Here is a 15,472-nt window from a genome sequence, read left to right as displayed (position 1 = left end):
ATAATTAATATATAAAGATCTCCAAACAGTGAGATGCAAAACCAATATAACACAATAGAAAAGAATCAGGGAAAAACAGATAAATCAATAACTCAAAGTAAATGCAAATTGTTCTGTAATTATTTAAAGATGCTCAATATTGCTCATTATAAGAGAAATGTAAAGTGACTCTATATAGTTGGGAGGAAACTTTTTAGACAAAAAGATGTCCTATATATAATTCAGATGTTGCTTATGTGGGTGTATACATTTTTAAGTATACACTTCCAACTTCTGCACTCTGTAATTAAACCTCAATTAAAAACAAACAAAACAAAATAAAACAAAAAGCAAAGACATTTGGTGCAGGATTTTTTCATAGTTTGAGAAAAAACAGTACTGGATTGCCAAACCAGAATTGCATGAATCATAAATATCAACCAATAACAAACTTCATTAGTATTTCAAAATATACAGGCCATCTTTAGGCCTGAAAAGCATTCTTTTCTTGGGAAAGAAGTCCAAGTCTGTCAGCAAAACACTCTAAAGATTATTTCTGTTCTGCATTCGGGTGCGTTCTGGATCAGACTTAGTATGCATTATTGAAGTAATACATGCAGAATCTGCCTTCACAGAGAGAGATGTTTTAATGATGGCACATCTCCCTGCAGTTGTCTTCTCAAGTGGATTGCATGAGGTAACAAATGGAATATTGTTTTAAGTGGACACATTGGTTGGAATTTTAGCAGGAAAAAAGTACTTTTTGACTCCTGGAAATTTTCAAGACGTGCCAGGAGCTAAGGTCCTTGACATCCACATTGTTGTGTTGCAGTGATTAAAGCTATGCCTTCTTTACATTTCACAGAATATTTAAGATAGTTTGCTTAAAGTTAAATGATTTCATTATAGAAGTTATATCCAACTGATAATCTAAATAAATTAAATACATAAGTGTTTAACTCATGTTGTCCATGTAATAAATACCAAAAAATTCCACACGATAATACTTTGCCCTGCATAATTTTTTTATATTTATTTTAGTTATAGTTGATGTATAATATTATATTAGTTTCTGATGTATAAGATCATTATTAGGCATTTATACAACTTGCAAAGTGATCACCCTGATAAATCAGTACCCAACTGATGTCTTACATAATTATTACAATATTACTGACTGTATTTCCTATGCTGTACTTAACATTCCCATGACTGTTTTTATAATTGGTAATTTGTACTTCTTAATTCCATTTGTCCTTTAACCCATCCCCCAAGGTCATCTCCCACCTGGCAACTATCATTTTTCTCTCTGTAGTAATGAATTGATTTCTATTTTATTTGTTTGTTATTTAGATTTTACACACAAATGCAATCATATGGTGTTTGTCTTCCTTCATCTGACTTATTTCACTTAATATAATTCCCTCTAGTCCTAGCTGTGTTGTTGTAAATAGCAAGATTTCATTCTTTTTCATGGATGAGTAAGACTCCATTGCATATATGTACCACATATTCTGTTTCCACTTGTTTATCAATGGACACTTAGGTTATTTCCACTTCTTGGATATTGTAAGTTATGTTGCAGTGAATACAGAGGTGCATATAGTGTTTTCAAATTAGTGTTTTGTTTCTTAGGATAAATACCCAAAAGTGTAATTGCTGGACTGCAGTCATATGGCAGTTCTCTTTTTCATTTTTTGAGGAATCTGCATACTGCTGTCTATTGTGACTAGACCTATTTACAATTCCACCCTTTCTCCACAGGCAATATTTTTTATGGTGGCATTCTATAAATTTGTGCACTGGATCCTCAGAGAATCCTGTTGGGTTGCATAACACAAATATAACGATTCCTATATTTAAAATAAGGATCCCCATCGCTTCTCGGCCTTTTGGCTAAGATCAAGTGTAGTATCTGTTCTTATCAGTTTAATAAAATAAGGATCCTTGGACTCCAACTGCCTTAAGCAGTTCTGCATGAACTATCACTGGATAAAAATTCCAATCTGCCTGATTCTGTTCAACATGTTCTTGATTACATTATATTCAGAGTAACAGCAAGCTTCTTACTGTTCCACAATTGCTCATACTTCCAGCATTATTTAGAAACCTCCCCTGTATGCACTTTGCTCTTTTACCACTGTGCCTTTTTCTTACTTATGAAGGATGTAATACAGATTTGTTTTGCCCTGCTTCAGAATTCAGTTTACAGTACAACATTAGTGCAATGATTTAACATTCCTGAAAATGTATATTCTTCAGAAATACTTTATCAATTTATGTTAACAGAGTACAGAGAAACTACACATTTGATTTGCTACATTTAAATGATAGAATAGAGAGTGCTAATTATTAAGGAGAGCTTGAGTTTTTCATTTTGATCATATTTAAATAAGATACACCTTTTTAAATAGTAATACTATGAGAATTACAATTAATAAAATTAGATTTGCATTTATCCTGGGACTGAAGGACTAAGTTGGCTGTAAACATCATTTTAATGCTCTGTTAAAAAAACTTTCATTATAACTTTGCTATTCAATACTAGCACTCTCTGAGACAATGCTAACCCCAAGTTAATTGCATTGTCTCTAGAATTGTAGAGAAAAATACTGTAAAACAAGGACAGTATCTCTCTATCTTACTCATTGTTGATTTTGTGTTCTCTATGTTAGTATTTGGTATATCAGATGAAACATACAAATTTTGATTAGTAAATAACAGCAACTGTATTTTATAAGAGATTTTTAAATGGTAAATAACGTTAAGGTATGGAGGAGATCAATAAATATCAGTCAAAAACACAGAGTTGAAATCAAATTATTGTTCTATCATAGTTTATATCCCGAGCATTTTTCCCTCAATTATATCAGAATTATGACCAAGGCCCAATGTTGAGTGAAAAAGTGCTCAGCAGCTAAAGTCAGCATTTGGAGAGACTCTAATTTTGGGGCTCAGCCACTTACAAAGTGGGTCTCTTTGAAAGGTGCTAGAATCAGTCCCATCATCATCACAGTTCTTGTTCTTCAATCAATAAAATGAAACAGCTAGAAGAAAGGGGGTCTGATTTAGCAGAGAGATTTCCGTTTGTATAGAACTGAGGTGGGCCTACAGAGACGAGTTCCAGCAGGATCTTCTACATCAATAACTGCAGAGTGGAGTCCCACATAGGGTCCTCCAAAGGACTCACAAATACGCCTGCAAGTAGAAATGCACTTTTGGCTGAATTAAATAATAGTTTTTGAATACTGGAAGAACATTTTCTTTAAAGTTTGTGATATCTACAACGCAAAAGTTATAGACATGACACTCATGAAGTTTAATCTGCTTTAAAGTCTGGACAACCCAACAACACAAAAAATTAAGCCCTGATTTGCACCATTTGTTACTTTTTGTGATGTGGATATTCTACCACGGCAGATTTCAAGCTGTTTGACAGGACATCAATTACTATGGCATTCAAAGATAAGTGCAGTAGCAGACCCTTTTAACATAACAGTTCCACCAAACAGATACAATAGATGTAAATAAACTAAAGGCTCCAAATAATAGTAAAATGTAGTAATATAATGAGGAGTTGTAGAGCCTATAAGTTGTTGTCAGACACTTTCTCAATGATATGTGTTCATTTGCTCTGTTTGACATTTTTCTGTCTTTATGATGAGAGAGAATGTCATATTGTGACATTTTTCTCCATATGGTACATATCGTAGAGAAAATATTCGGAAGTTCTGATTTTTTGGCAAGTATCTGATTACACTTCTGGTCAGGTGATGGACGACCTTATTTGGAGTCTAGAGGGGTGTCTAAAAAGGGCCCTGGGGGATGTCAAGCCTGGTCACCCAAGAGAATGTCCTGAGCCAGAGCCCAAGCAGCAGATGGAATGCCCCAAATGGAGTCCAGAGAGACACTGATCTTCAGTGTGGGCCTCTAGGTGCAGGCCTTGGTTTCCTTTCACAAAGTAATTGTTTTTCCCCAACCTTCTACTTCAGTAAACTTCTGATTTCCCACGAAAAAATAAAGAAGAAAGTGTGCAGTACAGTCTGTCCAAGAACATGATGAGCACCTTGAAAATTGACTCACTATAACCATATTTTCTCCCAAGAAGACAGCCTTGTTTTCCTTTAGAATGATATTGAAGTTTGGGAGCTACAACAAAGACTATTTTTTTTAGGACCAAGTACATTTATAAAATTGTTTTAGTCTACAAAATACATTAGCAGCAATTTGTCAGCTGAGCCAATATGACTAGGCATACATTTTTATGACCATTACCTTCCTTTCCCAAATAAACAGAATAATTAGAGAAGTCAGTGAAGTCACAATCTGTTTAAATCTCATCAAACTTTCCTGTTGATGCAGGTTTAGAACTGGCAACTGAAGTAACTATTCTTTTTGCTCTTAGAGTAATTGTGGTTTCACTGTGATTTTGGAGCAGAACAACCTTAGTAATTAACCACCTTGTTTTTGGAACACCTTTTTATCAGTGTGTGTCTTTGAAGCAGAACTAAAAGGAAATAAAATAATTTTCAACATACTGTTACTTCTTTTCTGAAATAGTTGTCCCAATTAATTTGCTGAATATAGGACATCTAATGAGCCGGAGTGTTCATGCTATCTGAATGCACTAAGAACACGGGTTTGTTTGCTGTACTTTATATTCCTTTCAGCAAAAAGAGAATTATTTCTGTTGACCATTTTCAAAAAACCTGTGCTTTTCGACTTTATAAATGGAGGTTTTTATTATATTTTCATTTTTATTAGCCTTGAAAATTAGGCTAATATGATATCCCCATTTTATTGAGTGGTTCAAAATCTATATGTCTCCTCTGAAAACAACTAAATACTATGTTTTGGTAATCACTCGGATGACAGTGAATGAATAGACCAAACTAAATGAGACAAAGCCAATGTTATATCTCTGGTATATCTGCATCAGAGTTGTTTCTAGCACAATGGATTTCTCTCCAACTGCTTTATGTTAGGAGTGTTGTCTAAGGGTACAATTCTGAATCTAAGTTCCCAAAGTTAATGACTTTGACTTCATAGGAACTAACAAAATATACTATGTTAATGATTAAAATAATTATTTAGGGCAACTTTAAAAATTAAAGATTGAAAGAAATTCCCTTCCTCTTGCTATTATACATTAACTAGGGGCCCAGTGCACAAATATGTGCACCTTGAAAGGAACTATGGGCTATGAGGCTACGGTGGGCATAGGGATGGGTCTTCACTCATCCTCCGCACTCCCACCATGGCCCCAGGTCCCCTGTCTGCCGGAAGCCCCGCTCCCTCCGCCACAACTCCCATGCACTGACAGCGCCAGCTGCGCTTACACCTGCTGATGGTGCAGAGCAATTGGGGCCGGCACTGTTAGTGGGTGCAAGTGGCAGCTGCTGCCCCTATTGCCCATCAGGAGCAAGGGGAGGTGGAGCAGCCCTGAAGGGTGATCAGGGCCAGCAGCTGCTGCTTGCACCCACTGACAGCACCAAGCGATTGGGGCCAGCACTGGGTGCTGGCAGTGGGTGTGAGTGGGGCCGGTGCCGGCAGCAGCAGGTATAAGTGCTGTGCGGGACCGCGGCACGCAGGACCAAAGAATTTTCAGTAACCACCAGAGGTTCGCCTCAGTGACAGCAACTGGTGCCCTGCCTTGGTCTGGTCCCCCTGCTCACCTGCTCCACCATCCTGCTGTGCCAGATGCCCGCCATGTTCCACACGCGCACCCTGGTGGTCAGCGCATATCATAGCAACTGTTTGTTCAGTTGTTCCGCTGTTCAGTCTATTTGCATATTGGCCTTTTATTATATAGGATTGGTAAGTATTTTTTAAACAAGTCAGTAAATAAAATGTTTGGATCTCCTAGAGAGAAGAAATACTCAAAGAAGTTTATTTTATTTTATTTCATTTCATTTCATTTTGTGACTGAGAAAATCACTATTTTGTTGGGGTCGGGGGCAGGTATCCAGCCTCAGAACTTCTGGAACTGCTTCTTGGTGCCAGGGGCCTTGGTGACCTTGAGCATGTTGAGACGCACAGTCTTGCTCTGGGGCGGCACTCACCCAGGGTGACAATGTCGCCCGATCTGGACATCTCTGAAGCAGGGGACAGGTGCACTGACCTGTCCTTGTGGTGCTTCTCAAAGCGGTTGTACTTCCGTATGTAGTGGAGGTGGTCTTGGTGGATGACAATGGTCATCTGCCTCTTCATCTTGGTCACCACGCCGGAGAAGATGAGCCCTCAGATGGAGACATTACCAGTAAAGGGGCATTTCTTGTCAATGTAGGTGCCCTCAATGGTCTCCTTGAATCCCAGGCTGATGTCCTTATAGTATCGAGGTAGCTTCTCCTTGCCAGTTTCTCTAAGCAGGACCCTCTTCATATTTTGAATGATGGTGGGCTGCTTTTGGTAGGCTCACTCCGTCTGAATGTCTGCCTACTTCACAGCCTACTTCACTTGAAAAAAAAGTCAAAGAAGCTTCCTAATTCTATAAAGTTAATGCTTATTATTAATTTATTATTTAATTACTTTTCTTTCAAAATGCCATGTTATCTATCCCTTTGAGCATTACTTTTTGAGACTATTCACTGGTGAATTTTTATAGGAAAAATAATTTAACAGTCCATTAAAAATATAAACTTTCAAAAACCATTTTTTTTACTTCAAAGTGATCTGACCATAGCAATATTCAATTTCTTAAGTTTAGTAGATATAAAGCAAGTTTCATATCTCACCTGAATAGGTATTCCAGCTCTCTGCTAATGAGGTCACTGCCTTTCAACAGTTATAAAAATTTAAGCAGGGATTCAAAAATTTCTACTGCCTTCCACTCACAGCATTGGTTTAGAACAGTCCAATTTGATTACACCTTTTCTTCTCTGTCTGTGAGGAAACTCGTCTCCCTCTTTTATATGTTAGGCAATTGTCAGTAATGACCAGTAGATACAACCTCTCTTTCACCTTTGGAGTTTGAAATGCAGGCATCCTCTGTTCCCAACAGAGATATTACAAAGCAGACTTTGAATAGGCTCGCTCAGTAATGGTTGACAAGTTCAGATATGCAAAGACAGTGTAAGCAGTGCCACTGAGAAAATGAACAATTTCTTGGCCTATCAAACAGTTATACCAAGGGCTCTATGACCCAGGGAACCAAATATGTAATCCATGGGATTTACAACATCCCTTTATCTCAACTCACAAATTCTTTTTTCTCCTTCCAAATATATAAGATTTTCACTGTCCAATGTCTAGAAAATCTATGTTACAGACTGTGTTCTCACAAAAATCTCAACACTTCATCCCACCCCTGTCAACTTGAGTCATCCACACCTCCTATGTCAAGAATTTCTAGCTTATCTTTCCTTGCTCAACTTTTCTCTACAGAATATACCAGCACATTTTATTAATACTCTTCCTCTCATTACCTCTCAATTCTGCATCACAAAAAGCCAAAACTCTGGTTGCAAAGTTTAAAACAGAAGCAATTGAGTAGAAAATTTAGAAAAAGGGAAAATGAAATTGTTAATATATTTGTTTCCTATTAAGGTTATTTTGTGGAGGGGTGTTGGTTGTATGTAATATACTTTACATTTGGTGACTTGTAGCCACATGAAGAATACTGGAAATAGCAACTTTGAAGTTTACAGTAGGTATGAATAATCTTCACACTGCTAAGGAAAAAGTGCCAGGGTAACTGTCCTATGTCATTAGGCAAAATCAGAATTCCATTTCTAATTTCTGTGAACATTTACTGAACTTTGGAAATATTTTTCTCAGTAATGCAAAATAAAACATATAAAACAGATTATCAGTTAAATCTGCCACTTTGTACCATACAACCCAATTTTTCTTTAACACATTTCATAGGTCAAAAGCTCTCACTTGAGCTAATCAGAAATTTCTAAGCAGGTGATCACATGAACACTCAAAGTCAATCGAGCAGTGCAATATGAAATTAAACTCCATATTTACACACATATCCTTTATTAGACATGTATTTACTCAAATTATAGAGTATATTGAAATGCATGCTATCTCTTTTTAAAGTAAAGAATACCTTCATGAATTTCTGTGGTAAAAGTGCTGTTTTTCTGAGCTCAAGCAAATTCATATTTTCATCACCAAAGTGAGCATCATTGTTTCCAATTAAAGTTGCTTATCTTGTCAGGGAGGCAAATTTTAAACTTATGCCCAGAAGTAGTTAAGAATGTTGAAAATACAGTGATGTCAGTTGTGTTAAGTAGAATTTAGAGACAGAAAGTTTCATGAATGTCCCCAAATTTTTTTATTTTTGGGGATTTTCTTTCATGCATATAAGATTAAAATGACACCATGTACTTCTCTAGCATGAGCTGGAGTTATTTATCTAAGTGTATATAAAATACTGCTTAAATAATCATGCAGAATACATATGGATATATTTCTAAATTATTTTCCATTACATATGTTTATTTGTCCATTTGTTTATTAATGATACACTATTTTGATTATTGTAGCTTTATAGAGGTCTTGGAGTCATATAGTGTGAGACCTATTTTTTTAACCAGATTTTTTTGTTAATATATAATCTTTAAATAATGAAATTAAGAGAAAAGCAAAATTATATTTTTCAGACATTTGTTTATATTCTTGTTTTGAGAATTAAATATAGAGTTAAAATATTTATCCATGGACTTGTGCATTTAGATAAATATTTCTGAAATGCATAGATAAATAGAAGCATGTTTGCTTCCTATTCCATTATTAGGAGACCATATTAAAAATTAAGTGCTTCAACATATGGATGAAACAAAAAAATTAATTAATTAATTTAATTCAGATATGGTGTTGGATTATAGTACATTAACCTTTACACAGCTCTTCCTAAATGTTCTGTGACTCCTTTAGTAGGAAATGAAAATCCAGGGGCACCTGTAATGTTACCATTTCTAGTGCACTGTTTTCCTCTATGTCTCAGCAATCAAGTTGAGATTCTTAGATACTGAACTACCAAACTAATATTTAATCTCAGGTGCTGTTCTATGTTTTTGTTACAAGCAATTGTGAAGAGCTACACAACTCAAAATATCGGGTCTATAAACCTTTAGGAATAATGTTTGGGAACCAGAGCAACTTTAAGATAGTAATAGTTGATACAGCTGAATTAAAATTGAATAAGTCGTAAAGCAGCATTAATTCAGTCTTCTAGTAGGAAACTAAAACCACAGGAAAGGCTGGTTAATATTGAGATTTACTGCATGTATTTAACAAATTTTAATTATCAGTTGAGTTCTATAAACATCTTAGATTAACATTTATTAAACTATTTATGACAATAAAAATTGCCCAAATACTTTAGCAGATCACATTGCAGATAAATAAAGCACAGTATGTTTATTAATAAATATGATTGCATTGAAAAATTATATGTCTTCAAATATCTTATAATTTATAGCCGTTAGAGTAAAGGATTAATTTTACATCCTGCTTTTAGTGATATTTTACTGTATTGCCTACCTACACTTTATAACATTGAATATATTTTTATTGCCAACTGACAGTAACCATTAACTCATTCATATTCATTTGTATAATGTATACATTTAAAAATTATTTTATTTTATTTATTTATTTTTTTAAAATATATTTTATTGATTTTTTTTACAGAGAGGAAGGGAGAGAGATAGAGAGTTAGAAACATTGATGAGAGAGAATCATCGATCAGCTGCCTCCTGCACATCTCCTACTGGGGATATGCCCGCAACCCAGGTACATGCCCTTGACCGGAATCGAACCTGGGACCTCTCAGTCCGCAGGCCGACGCTCTATCCACTGAGCCAAACCGGTTTCGGCTAAAAATTATTTTAAAAGAAGAAAATAATTCATCATGCAACACAAAGCAATTTTTTACTATTGATTTAGTATATGTCCGAGGAATTATATTAATAGAGAAAACTCTATCTGAGTATATAGTAGGTGATGATTATTTAAAAGGAAGGCCTTTATAGATTACTCTGCAATGTATTAACCTATTGTTAGGAACAGATTAATCATTCAATATTAATTTGTGAAAATTAATTTGAATAATTCTCTTGCTAATTTATTCACAAAACAGGAAGATGTTGAGTTCTCCTCAGTGTTTTTCATTTCATTCAATACTTTGATGTGCTTAAAAGGTAACTATGAAATAGGCATTTATTCAAGTTTTTGATCTTTATAATAGAGACATTTTCATATCATTTAAAAAATTTTAGGAAAAAAAACCTGTGACCGTGTTATACTTAGATTATCCTATATAATAAAATGGTTATATGCTAATCAAATGGCGGAACGACCGGTAGCTATGACATGTACTGACCACCAGGAGGCAGACGCTCAGCACAGGAACTGCTCCCTGGTGGTCAGTGTGCTCCCACAGGGGAGGCGCCACTCAGCCACAAGCCAGACTGAGGGCTGGCAAGTGCAGTGGCGGTGGGGTGGTGGGAGCCTCTCCAGCCTCCCCAGCAGCACTAGGGATTTCTTATATAACCAGGCTGAGGGGACCCCTTCACCCCCGAGTGCATGAATGTCATGTACTGGGCCTCTAGTTATAACATAAAATAAATTTAAAATAATATCTACACCAATAAAAGAGAAACATGCAAATTGACCATCCCTCCGCTATGCCCACCAGTCAATCAGAGTGATATGCAAATTAACCCAACAAAGATGGTAGTTAATTTGCACGGAGTGAAGACTGAAGACAGCGTAGAAGGAAGCCAAGCGCTGCAGAAGGGAGCAAAGCGGAGGCAGCGGAGACAGGAGTGGTGGTGAGGCAGCGGAGACAGGAGTGGCGCTGAGGCAGCAGACATGGGAGGGGGTGAGGCAGCAGAGACTGGAGGGAGCCAAGTGGCGGAGAAGTGAGGGAGCAAGGCAGTGGCCACGGGAGGGAGCGAAGCGGTGGACACGGGAGGAAGTGAGGCAGCGGAGATGAGAGGGAGCCGAGGCAGCAGAAAAGGGAGGGAGAGAAGCGGCAGAGAAGGGAGGGAGAGAAGCGGCAGATATGGGAGGGAGCTGACACAACAGAGACAGGAGGGAGCCAAGGAAGCAGAGACAGGAGGGAGCAGGCGGTGGAGAAGGGAGGGAGCCGAGGCAGCGGGCATGGAAGGAAACGAGGCAGCGGACACGAGAGGAAGCGAAGCGGTGGAGAAGGGAGGTTGCCGAGGCTGCAGAGATGGGAGGGAGCGAGGCGGCTAAGACGGGAGGGAGCGAGGCAGCAGAGACGCTTCGCTCTGGCCTCAGGAAGCCCTATTCTTGCAGGAATAGGTCCAAGGAAGCCCTATTGCAGGAATCTTCCTGCAACAGGCCTCTAGGGTAACTATAAAAAGCCATAAAGATTTCCCCTGCAAGATGAAACAAAACTATGATTAAGACTTAAAAAAATGGTTAGAGCCCTAACCGGTTTGGCTCAGTGGGTAGAGCATTGGCTTGCAGACTGAAGGGTCCTGGGTTCGATTCCGGTCAAGGGCATGTACCTTGGTTGCAGGCACATCCCCAGGAGGGGTTGTGCAGGAGGCAGCTGATCGATGTTTCTCATCGATGTTTCTAGCTCTCTATCCCTCTCCCTCTCTGTGAAAAATTAATAAAATATATTTTAAAAAATGGTTAGAAATGTTGCAAGTGTGTATTAGGGTGACCCTGTAAATTGCAAAGTAAATCAGAAGTAACAAATCATCAGATAGGCGAAGATTATTCATGGTCCATGGGCATGCTGCTTCTATAGAATCCAATATTTCAAACTCAGCAATTTGATGATAGAAGAGTTTTCTTTTGCTCATGTTAATTCAACATCTACAAACAAATCTGGCAATACAATTTATTATGTAACTGGATAATTATAAAGGCATTAGGGGTATCTTTATTCTTTATTAATCTAACTAGAGGCCCGGTGCATGAAAATTCATGCACTGGAGGGGGGGGCGGGTCCCTCAGTCTGGCCTGCCCCCTCTCACAGTCCGGGAGCCCTCAGGGGCAGGAGGTGACCCGACGATCAGAGGAAAGCGACGCTCCATAACACCTCTGCTGCTGCCACTTCTGGTAGCACAAGCCTCGGCTAGCCCTGGTTACCTGACCTTGGGCGGCCCTGGGCAGCTGGGTGGCTGAGGGGCCCAGGGGGTCTGGAGGCAGGCCCAGCCTTGCCATGTACCTCCCACCCTGGCAGGGCTGAGGGGACTGGGCACCGCCATCTTGTGGCTGTGGGTGCCGCTATCTTTGAGGGTGGAGCAGTCAATTAGCATATTCCCTTATTGGCTGTGGGTGCTGCCATCTTTGCAATGGTGTGAGGGTCAATTAGCATATTCCTTCTTTATTAGATAGGATAGTTAATATGAATAAGCCTCTTCTGCCATACTCCACAAATTTTTATAAAAATTTTTTATATACTACTAATAAGTAGGCAGTGCCCTCAGCATAAATATGTTACTTTCTTAGCTGTCCTCAAAATAAATTTAGACCCTGGTAAGATAATCCTCAAAGGAATGACTTTTTTCTGTTTGGCCCTGTCTGTGGTGCAGACAGGGACCAAACAGAAAGAAGTCATTCCTTTGAGGATTTTCTTACCAGGCATGTGGTGCATGCCTCAGTTTTTTTGAGCTCTACATATCTCATCACTCACTCAAATGAATGCCATGGTAGTTTAGGCAGGCCTTCTAGGGGTTTGCCAGTTCCCTTTCAAGGGGAATGGACAATAAGCAAACTAAAACCAGCAGGTCCAATCTGGCCTGCTTCCTGTTTTTGTAAATAAAGTTTTATTAGAACACAGCCACATCCTTCTGTTTCTATATGGCCTAAGGCTGCTTTTATGCTACCACAAAACAGCTGACTAATTATAAGAGAACCTGTCTGGCTACAAGTATAAAAATTTAATATCTGGACCTTTATAGAAGAGAAGTACTGACCTTTGCTATACAGCATTGAGGATGAACTAATTATTATTCTACCAACAACATGAATTACTTTAAAAAACATTATTGACGCCTATATCCATATGCATATATTTTAGGACTCCAAAAAGAAAACGAGTTTGGGCTTTATAGAGTCAAATATTATAAGCTTGGAAAGGACAGCTTTAGTGGAAATATAATTAAACTGTTCCCTTGAGGTAAATGGACAAAGTAGATTTATTTTTCCTTGAGAACTGATGGAGGATATATTATTTAATTTTACTTGCTGTTGTTAGCTATTTTAAAGAAATATTGCCCTATTTTAGTGTTCAACAGTCTGCAAAGTTTTCAAGGTTGGGGAATAATAATTTTCTCAACCATATTTAGTTTCTCAATATAATTTGGCCAAATGCCAACATTATAGCATTCAGGTACACTTTATGGGCAAATTGTTTTGATATATCTTTGTAATCTATTAGAAGAAACGCAGTGTTGCTTATGAATAGAGGGACAAAGTGGATTGCTCCTTCTTTCTTCACTATAGAACTTTATCAGCTGATAAATACTTGGAACTTTACCCAGCGTGTAACAAAGAGTCTGATGTAAATAAATAAGATGAGTCAAACACATAGTAGATTTTGGAGGGAGATTTTTAAAAGTAACATTCAGTAAGTCTAGATGAATTAGCGATTTCCACCCCAAAAATGGGTTGTATATTAGAGATTATAAAAATTATGAAATACTAGCAACCTTGAGCTAATTCTAAATTGATGACAGCTTTGGTCCCTTGGCTAATGGATCTCAACTCTGTATAAAATTTAGAGCTTTTGGAATATATGGATACCTGGTTTCACTCCACAACAACAATTTCAGGGGTTAGGGCCAATCATAGATAATGCTAAAAGATTCACATTTAGTTCTAATATGCAACCATATTGTAGAACTCTTGGAAGTTCTGAGGGCTTTTGAAGCATCAATTATAATTCCCAAGGTAGAATAAAGTGAGGTAAGATAAGGTCTGGATGCTGTAATAGTTAGATCTAAATTTTTCTAATTATTATTTCTCATCTGCAAAATATAGTACCTGACCAAAATCAGCTGTCTGGCTGGTGTGGTACCTTCCTACTAAAGATTTGTTGGAGCTATTTTATATGTTCTCACATCATCAAACGGCATTAAGGATTCTGAAGGATACTAGCCAAAGGGTTTTGAAAAATAGCTCCTTGATCTAATTTTTTCAAAGGTAATCTGATGTTATTAGCAATAATGTCTGCTATCTTATACACAGGTGGAGATGAAGGTAATAAGAATACACATGGTTGGTTCTCCTGGCAACCATCCTGCAAATTTATGGTGCTTTCCAGTCACTAATTAACATAACAAAAGACACCTTTAGTGCTCTTATTGCTTAGGAAACCCCAGAGCTTTTAGGGGCTCTGTGCCAGAAACAGGGAGGAAGACCAAAAAAGGTCAATTTCTTATCATAAATTATAATATCACAGAAGTGAGAGTCAGATGTTGGAGGAATTTAAATTCTGGTCCCAATGATTTATGAAACCTGCCATGTACCTCTCCTGTGTTATTGTTGTTTTGGTAGAAGTTGGTCAGTTACATAAGATATACTAGTATTTTTTTAAATAAAATACTTTTGGTCTGTTTTTTGCCTAAGTTCATTTCAGTTAGATTGTTGTTCAAAATTAAGACTTTTGATTAAATCAGTTTTATTTATAACAGCAACAATGGTGAAATTCCAGCAGTACCATATTAAGTAAATTATGGTACTTTCATATAATGAAATTTTATGCAGCTATGAAAAATCACATTTAAAAAATAGTGGTGAAGGGAATGGCTTACATTATAATATTACATGCTATTTGAGGATACAAACAATATGATTCTATGAATTAATGCTAAAATATTAAAACCTATAAAAAGAAAATACACTGATGTATTAATAGTGGCTACCACCAGATAATGGGATTATGTTTGATTTCCTTTTTTCAGCAATGTACAAGTATTACTTTTAAAATAAGAAAAATAATTGACTTTTTAAAAAATGTTTCTTTGATTAAAACATAATTTAATTTTACACAAGAAACAGATAATTCACTTGTTAGTAAAAATAACAGTCAAAAGAGTACATTGGATTATATTACCATACAGCTTTCAGAAAAAGTGTCAAAAAGTCAGTGTTGCCATAGACAGTTTGGTTCAGTGGATAGAGCGTTGGTACGAAGACTGAAGGGTTCAGGGTTTTATTCTGGTCAGGGGCATGTGCCTTGGTTTCAGCTCAATCATGTGGGAGGGAACTAGTCCATGTGTCTTTCTCACATGGATTGATGTTGCTCTTAGTCTCTGCCCCTCCCTTGCACTCTCTAAAAATCAATGGAAAAATATCCTCAGGTGAGAATTAACAACAACAAAAGCCACTATAAAATATCCAAATTTAAGACAATTTTGTATAGAGTAAATTTCCTCTTTTGTCTCTATGTAGTATTCTTCTAGTTCCCAAGTGCCCCCTCAAGTTTAAACAGCAAAATTGTTTGGTTATTTAAGAAACCATACAACTATCATGAATTTGTGGTTATGTCAGC

General features: G+C 37.2%; 1 non-coding gene and 1 pseudogene across 1 annotated transcript; one reads left to right on the top strand and one right to left on the bottom strand.

Moving 5' to 3' along the window:
- The first annotated feature begins 1,855 nt into the window (after window positions 1-1,855).
- LOC118657252 lies at window positions 1,856-2,046 on the top strand. The gene has a single exon (XR_004967959.1). It is a non-coding gene; the product is annotated as a U2 spliceosomal RNA (small nuclear RNA).
- Window positions 2,047-5,950: 3,904 nt separating this feature from the next.
- On the bottom strand, window positions 5,951-8,089 carry LOC118656039 (annotated as a pseudogene).
- Window positions 8,090-15,472: the final 7,383 nt, after the last annotated feature.

The sequence above is a fragment of the Myotis myotis genome, unplaced genomic scaffold (genome assembly GCF_014108235.1).
Source record: "Myotis myotis isolate mMyoMyo1 unplaced genomic scaffold, mMyoMyo1.p scaffold_m19_p_5, whole genome shotgun sequence".
Lineage (NCBI taxonomy): Eukaryota > Metazoa > Chordata > Mammalia > Chiroptera > Vespertilionidae > Myotis > Myotis myotis.
Note: the sequence above shows the minus strand (reverse complement) of the source record. Positions and strands in the feature narration are given on the sequence as shown.